Here is an 8347-nt window from a genome sequence, read left to right as displayed (position 1 = left end):
ATGCTTACAGTTTCAGAGGTTCAGTTTGTTATCATCATGGAGGTGAGAATGTCAGCATGCATGGTGTTGAAGCAGTAAATGAGAGGTACATACTGATCCACAGGCTGAGGGAGAGAGAGAGGGAGTAAGAGGGAGAGAGAGAGAGGAATAGGGAGAGGAAGGGGAGGAGAGAGAGAGAGAGAGAGGACTTGGCATTGGCTTTTAAAACCTCAAAGCCCATCCTCAGTCTTACACTTCCTCTGACAAGGCCACACTTCTAAAGTTCTACTCCCTGGTGACCAAATATTTAAATGCATCCAAATATATGAGCCTATGGGTCTTATTCAAGCTACCAGAGTCCCTGATTACACCACCTTATCATCACCTCTTTTGTGTCCCCTTGTTCTTCAAGTTGCAGTTACTCTCACTGGGATCATTGCGGTAGTCCCTGATAGACCTTGGGGGCTATCTTTTGTCTCAACACTGTCTCACTCCACACCACAAATACTTATCTCTTTTAAATAGAACTTCCAAAGTTGGCTTTTTTGGAACATCAGACTATGTCAGTTACACCTGTAGTCAACTCACTGGCTAGAATTCTGTATTGGTCTACATGGCTTTCCCTTTAAAATGAATTTACTTAAGCTTTTTTAGCTTAAACAAAGCAATTTATTAACAGAAAATAATCTGAGTTCTGTTTGCTGATGGTGACTATGTCAACATTCCTTTCTTTGCATGGACTGGGGTGACATTCTTATCAGACTGGGGTGACATTCTCAATCCACCCAAACTTCATCCCTGGGTAAGCAGGAGCTCTGAGGGCTAACTGGGCTCCAGATCCAGGGGCCTTGGTCCTGTTCCATCCTGTGGCCCAGAGTTTGAGGTCTCAGGAATGATGTCCAGCTCTTTGCACTTCTAGACCACATTGTGGACCCCCAAAATGGCTGCATATGAAGAGGGTTCAGCCTTTACCTTCATTCCACCAGTCACTGGGCAAATAGTTTCCTTGCCAGAAAGACTGATAACACGGACAAAGGTATCCCTGAAGAATGAAAAGATGTCCCAGACATCAAATGCATTCCTTCAGCTGCTTGAGATCCAAAACTGGTGATTTGTTCTTCTTTCTTTTCCTTCTCCTTTTAAGGTGCCATTTCTGTACATTATCTCCAGACTCCTCCATTGGCTCAAAGTGAATTTATATACAGCATAATATGCAAACTTTAAAAGTATACATCTCACATCATACTTAATACGATATAATTGAAATAGCTATTAATACAGATAACATTTTTTTAATAGTCCTAAGAAAATAGTGCAATCCTTACACACAGGGCATTGTGTTAATCACCAATAGCTTACAAGAGTCTTCAAGTTTTGTGTGTGTGTCCTGCAAGTCTGATGTTTTTCATAACTGCTCTGCATCTTCTGAGTCATTTGCATTTCTTGGTGTATTTGAGAATTGTCTCATTAATTTCTACCAAAAAGATGTATTGAGATTGTGACTAGGACTGCATTGAATGCATAGATAAAATTAATCTGGAAAGGATGGAACTTGATTAATATTGAGTTTTACATTTCATTTGCCTTTTGCTTTATCGGTGTCATGGAGTTTTCAGTGTAGGGGTCTTCTATATCTTTCACTAAATTTAATACTAAGAATTCCATATTTATTCCTGCTAATGTTAACAAAATTATTCTGAAAATGTGTCCTGGTTGTTTTGTTGTGTTGTTGTTGTTTTTGTTGTTAACTTTATACAAATTAGAGTCATCTGGGAAAAGACAATATGAACTGAGGAATTGCCTCCACCTGATTGGCCTATGAACATGTTTATGGGGCATTTTTTGGTTACTGACTGATGTGAGAAGGCCCAGGCCATTGTGAGTGATGCCATCACTGGGAAGGTGGCCCTGGGCCACTTTGTCTTCTATATAGCCCATGGTCACTGCAAAGGGATGGTTACAGCAGTGTCCTCCTGCATGCTGGGCAGAAGATGCCTCTAATAGGTCTGGGGACATAGAAGAGAGCACCTGGCCAGGTGAAAACAGGCATTAAACATGCCCTTAGTGTAGACCACACTGACTGTGCTGCTGGACATGGCAACGTGACAGATGGGAAGCCATGAAAGAGAACATGGGACCAGACCTGCCCGGCTGTGCCTCAGGAGGAGCTCTTTGTGACACCTAGGCTGTGAGGACATAGAAGCTGCCCTCCAGAAGACATTGGATGATTTCCAGCTGGAGAATCTGAAGTATCTGTGTTTGACACACTGGTCCTATGTCTTTGAGTAGGGGAATACAGGACAATTCCCTTTCCCAAGAATGCAAATATAACTGTCTAGTCTCCGCTATAAGGAGACCTATAAGGCTCTGGGGGATTTGCTTGCAATGGGGCTGGTGAGAGCCCTGACCTTGCCCAACTTCAACAGTCAGCAAATTGATGATGTCTTCAGTGTGGGCCTCTGTGCTGTCTTGCCGATGAAAAGCCACCCACGCCTAGCTCAAAAAGAGCTCATTGCCTGCCGTCAAGCACAAGACTTGAGGGTGACTGCTTATAGCCTCTTTGGGTCCTCTGATCATGCTAGGTGCCATCCTGATGAGCCTGTCCTGCTTGAGGAACCAGTGATCTTCACACTAGCTGGAGAACATGGCTGCTAGAGCAGATCTTTCAGGTTCAGCAGAAAGTAACCTGCATCCTCCAAAGCACTGCTCCTTATCATATCCTTCAGAACACTTAGTTATTTGATTTCACCTTTTTCCCAGAGGAGATGAAGCAACTAGATGCTCTGAACAAAAACTGGCAATATATAGTGCCCGTGGTTATGATGGATGGGAAGAAGGTCCCTGGAGATGCCAGAAACCATCTGTATCCCTTTGATGACCCAGGCTTAGGCCATAGGTTCTCAGCTTTCCTTTCAGCATTTCTAGTAAGTATTGCCTGCTACACTTGGGATAGAGGGAAACAATAAAGCCATTGGAGTATTAAAAAGTAAGAAAGGAAGGGAAGGAGGGAAGGAGGGAGGGAGGAAAGGAAGGGGAGAAAGAAAGAAAGAAAGAAAGAAAGAAAGAAAGAAAGAAAGAAAGAAAGAAAGAAAGAAAGAAAGAAAGAAAGAAAAGCAAGTCAGTAAGTGTTGCTCCCTCATGACCTCTGCTTCATTTCCTGTCTTCAAGTTCCTGCCGTGAGTTCCTGCTTTGGCTTCCCTTAGTGATGGACTGTAGAATGTAAGGCGAAATAAATCCTTTCCTTCTCAAGTTCCTTTCAGTCTGTGTTTTATCAAAACAACAGAGAAACAAACTAATATGGAAATTGATAAGAGAGCTTTGCCATAATAGGCTCGACCATGTTGTCTTTGGGGGAAGACTGTGGTGGCATATGGAACATTGGGCTGAAAAAGCTTCAAAGGCTTTAGAGCTTAGTGGCCTGTTCTGAGAGAGCATGGATGAGAAGAATGCTGAGAGAAATGCAGAGCATAGAGTCTTATGAATTTCCAAGAAAAGTTTGAGGGTCGCTCAAAGACCCTCTCTGGCTGTTTTGTGATATACTTGAATTAAGAATCTATAGAACTGAATCATTTGCTTTGTTGGGACAGCGAAAGCTGGTCAACTAAGGCTGGAAATCCAGTGATCAACAGCAGACCAGTGTCATTGAGGCAAGATCTTTTCGGATGTGTTCCCTCAGGATCAGCATGTAGAGCTGCAGTATGGAGGGAACCAAGGCGGTATCTCTGGCAGCCAAACGTGGTCATGTGCTAGTGTCTCCCATGTAGTGCTGGTGGTATGAAGGGGTCATGGAGAACTGCCGAGGCTGGGCACCATGTGCAAGCTCCAAGTCTGAAGAGAGGCCAGGAGGCCTTGGAAGAAGATGCAGCCTCAGTAGTAATGGAAACCCCAGCACATTGGAGATTTCAGGACCATGAGGTAACCTACTACCAAGGGTGAAAGAAGCAGCTTTTTATGAGCCTAAAACTCCATGATAGGCAAAAATATAGATTTTTATATTTGGAAAAGAAATAAATATTTTTTTAGTCAAATTGGTGCTGGAAAATTTTACTAGTGTCACATTTATACTTAGGAGTTGATATGTGGACAGTTTAGTGGGGATCACCGGCAAGATAATTCCAAAGATTATAGACCATTAAAGTACATATAGAATAACATGAAAAGGTGAAAAATAAACTGAGATAAAAGAAAAAACAGCGAGACAATACTAGAAACAAAAATGAAATAACAAATCTATTCAACTAACGTAAAAAGAAACCATGGCAGCAAAAGGAGAAAACAATAAAAATATACGACAGACATAAAAGCAACAACAAAATAAAGTCACACATAGTGATTATATGTCAATGGAGGTGCTCCAAACACACTATTTGGAAGGCAGAGCTTTTCAGTTTCAGAATGCATAAGAAAATAAGAAATGGCATGGAATTACAGGCGCAAGATGGCACCGGCTGAATGTTTTAGCAATTACGAGTGTCTGGCCATCAATGGGAGCTCAAGTCCAATCTGAGACCAGCCCCTTCTTTAAATGAAGTGTGCATGCCTGGAAACCAGCTCTTGGGATGCTGCAGTCTCACTGGGGTCTCACTCTGGCCCCCCTCCTCTCTCCCAAGTGCCTGTGATCTCCATCAAAAGAACTCAGACAGAGCAGAGTGTAGAGGACAGAGATTTTTTGTTTTGTTGTTGTTGTTGTTTTACAGGGTTTTTGGTAAAGAGCATCAGGGACGGACTTCAGATTCTAGCAACAACGGCAGTTGCCCAGAAGAAAACTCTTCTGCTGAGTATTTCAACCACAAACAGGTGTGGTCTGTGTAGTTAGTTTTCTTCCACTGTGCTCTAATGCGTGAGGAGGAGCCATTCGTGGGAGAAGGTTCTGTGGTACATACAGTCATCCTGGTGGGGAAAGCCACAGCAGCAGGTGCTCCGGCAGCTGCTTACACTGTACCCACAGTCAGGAGGCAGAGAGGCCACAGATCTGTCCACCTTTATTGCGGGTCTTCCCCACCTCAGTCAACCTACTCTAGAAGCTCTCTCACAAACATGCCCAAGTTTTTCTTTTTCTTTTTCTTTTTTCTCCTATTCTAATTCTAAACCCATCACCTTAGCAGTGATTAACGCTCACTTAGATTAACCCTCACAGAGAGCTTACTGGAGGAACTGGAAACTGGGAAACTCCCTCCTCCCAAGTGGCTGGAACCACAGTTAAGACAAAGAGCCCCAGAAAATTGGTGCTGTGTTTCTAGTAACAGATGTTTTAAAGAGAAAGGTGTGGGCAGGGACAGGGAGAAACAAAAGTTGTACATTGCAATTAAAACACTAAATATACAGAGCAAAGGAAATCTATTGAAAGCTGCAAGGGAGAAACACTAAGCAGGATAGTGAAAGGCAGATCTACACTAAGACAAAACAGAAACATTTCATTACTTACTGTGTAACGAAAAACATGAAGAACTATTGACAAAAGCTTAGGGCACCTGCAGAGAGATGACTAAAATCTGCCGTGATGATCTTTTTGGTAATGTTAGTTTTCTGAAGAACTAGAGAAATCTCTTCAAACCAGTAAGAAAAAAAAAAGCAGCTATCAATATAAAAATCTCATGTTCAATGATGTATATTCAAGAGCAAGGGCAAAATCGAAACACTTTTAACCATAATGTACAGGCACCCAAGGAACCGCTAAAGCATGTATTTCAGTGAGAAGGGAAGTGAGCCCAAAATATGTGACCTTGGCTCCACAGTGAGTTCAAGGTCAGGCTAGGCTAGAGACAGAAATACAGACAGCCAGACATACAGAGGGAGACAGAGAGAGAGAGAGAGAGAGAGAGAGAGAGACTGTAAGAGCAAGAATGAATACAGATGTGTATAAAATGTCAATACATTTAATTAATTAAGATCGTGTGTCTTAAAAGATAAGGCTCAAATGGCATAAACGAGAAAAGGTGCAGTGCACAGCCCTAACACTCTAAGTTCTGAGTCTTCTATAGGAATGTGTCCAGCATATGATGTGCTTACTTAGATTTCACAGGGACAATGTAACAAATTACACAGCTATTCAAATTTTTTTCTGCCTGTTGTAAAAGGACCTTTGGAATAATCACATTTCTAATGTATCCCTGTCAGCTGCCCAACGCTGTGGCAAAAGACCTGATAGAAGAGTTGCAAAGGAGGGATTGGTTACTTTTGCCCAATTTCGGAGGTACCCACCAAGGGTCAGCAGGTTTCTCGGCCTCTGTAGAAGGCAGGATGCTGCGGTGAGGAGCCTGTGGAGAAACAAGGCTACTCACTTCATCATGGCCAGGACCACAGAGTGAGAGAAGATGGGGCCAGGGTTTCCTCAGCAATTCTTCACCTCACATGGCCAGCAAGAAATTCTGAATAAATTTAAAACCAAAATACAAAAAGGAAAAATGAAAAAGAAAGTATAATTGGGGAAAAAATATACTTAGGAACTTAGCATTGAAGTGTCTTTTTCTTAACGCTGCGTGAGAGGATACATCATACAGAAAACTTGATAAATTTAAATACATTGTGATCAATACCTTCTGTAAAGCACAAGATATCTTCCACAAAAGAAAGGGCACACCAAGTGCTATGTGTAGACTTGCAAACCATATGACCAGACAAGGTTTATACCTAACTACATTTTAAAAATTTCTCCAGATCAGAGTTAGGGAACGGCTCCGTGGTTAAGAACTCTTAACCACTTTCAAAGGAATTGGGGAGTGATTCAAAGGAATCAGGGTGTGAGTCCCAGCACGCCTATAATAGATCACAGTAATCTCTTACTCCACTTTCGGGGGGATCCAAAGCCTTCTTTTGGCCTCCACACATACCAGACACAAACATGGCACACAGGCCTACATGCAGGGAAAATGCCCATACACATTAAATAATAAGTAAAAAGTAATCTTAAAAATATTTCTTTTTTAATGCAATTTTAAATTTATTTTTATTTCATTTGCATTGGTGTTTTTTCTGCATTTATGTCTGAGTGAGATTGTCAGATCCTCTGAAACTGGAGTTATAGGCAATTGTGAGCTGCCATGTGGGTGCTGGGAATTGAACCCAGGTCCTCAGAAAGACCAGCCAGTGCTCTTAACTGCTGAACCATCTTTCCAGCCCCCTTAAAAATATTTCTAAAGACATATAAGTTTTAAAGACCCAACACAAAGAAAAGGACAAGCAATGGAGACAGGACATTGTATAGGAGACAAAAGCTAAGAAGACAGTGAGTGTGTAAAAACATTTCATGATCATTAGTGTCTATATAATGTAAATTACAAGGCAATGAGATGCCATTTCACAACCATAAGATTCGTGGCTGTTCAAAGTTATGACAATGTCAAATGTTGGCAAGGACCTGGGATATTATTGGTACTTAACAAATGCCGGTGGGAAGGTGACTGATTCCACTAGTCTGGAGACAATTTGATCTTACCCAAGTTCTCTAAAACTGCCCAGACTCCAAAGTAGTGTTCTAGAGAAACTCTAACAACATGTACAAGTAAATGTGAAAAAATATGTGCTGGGGGCAGGATAACTGCCTGAGTCCATAAAGTGCTTTCTGTGCAAGCATGAGGACCTAAGCTTGAATCTCCAGTACTCATAAGAAAGCCAAGGTGGGCAGCATGTACCTGCAAGTTCTTAGCAAATCAGACAGGCAGGCAACTGGAGCCCTCTGGTCAGCCAGGCTGATCAATCGACAAGCTCAGATTCACAGAGAGACCTTGTCGAAAAAAAATATAAGGAAGGTGGGGAGACATTAAGGAAATTACCTGACGTTGACCCCTGCTTCACACACTTGTACCGGCATACAAAAGTCCATGCACAAGAACATGTAAATAACACGTTCACAGGTGCACATGAGAAAGAAAGGGGGTAGTGGAAGAGAGAGACGGGGAGGGAGGGGATCCAGTGCAGGGTTTTTTGAGGCTGTTTGGTTTTTGGTGTACTTGAAATGTGGAAATGATTTCAATATCAATAAAATGGACAAACTGCATTATAGTTACATGATGGAAGACCATTCAGCACTTAAAATGCTAGTGTGAAAGCAGGATTTAGCAGTGTTGACAAAATACAAATAGCACAAAGACACAGATCATGTAAGAGCACCGTGCAGAGTCTTGAAGTGTGAACAGTTTTTACTATTTGAGTCTATACATTCATGCAAGCATTTGTAAATATACAAATACATATATAATAAGCAAGGGAATTCAAACTGGTGCTTAAGTCTCAAAAGAGACTGGGACTAAGGCCTCCACCTGAATCTGTCATTTCGACTCTTTATTTCTAGAAGGAAGAAGAAGGAAGAAGAAGAAGAAGAAGAAGAAGAAGAAGAAGAAGAAGAAGAAGAAGAAGAAGAAGAAGAAGA

General features: G+C 41.8%; 1 pseudogene; it reads left to right on the top strand.

Annotated features, from left to right (window-relative positions):
• The first annotated feature begins 919 nt into the window (after nt 1–919).
• LOC129673140 (aldo-keto reductase family 1 member A1-like) overlaps nt 920–8347 on the top strand; it is a 27886-nt pseudogene continuing 20458 nt past the window's right edge.

This window comes from Psammomys obesus, unplaced genomic scaffold (genome assembly GCF_907164565.1).
Source record: "Psammomys obesus unplaced genomic scaffold, mPsaObe1.curated_primary_1811, whole genome shotgun sequence".
NCBI lineage: Eukaryota > Metazoa > Chordata > Mammalia > Rodentia > Muridae > Psammomys > Psammomys obesus.
Note: the sequence above shows the minus strand (reverse complement) of the source record. Positions and strands in the feature narration are given on the sequence as shown.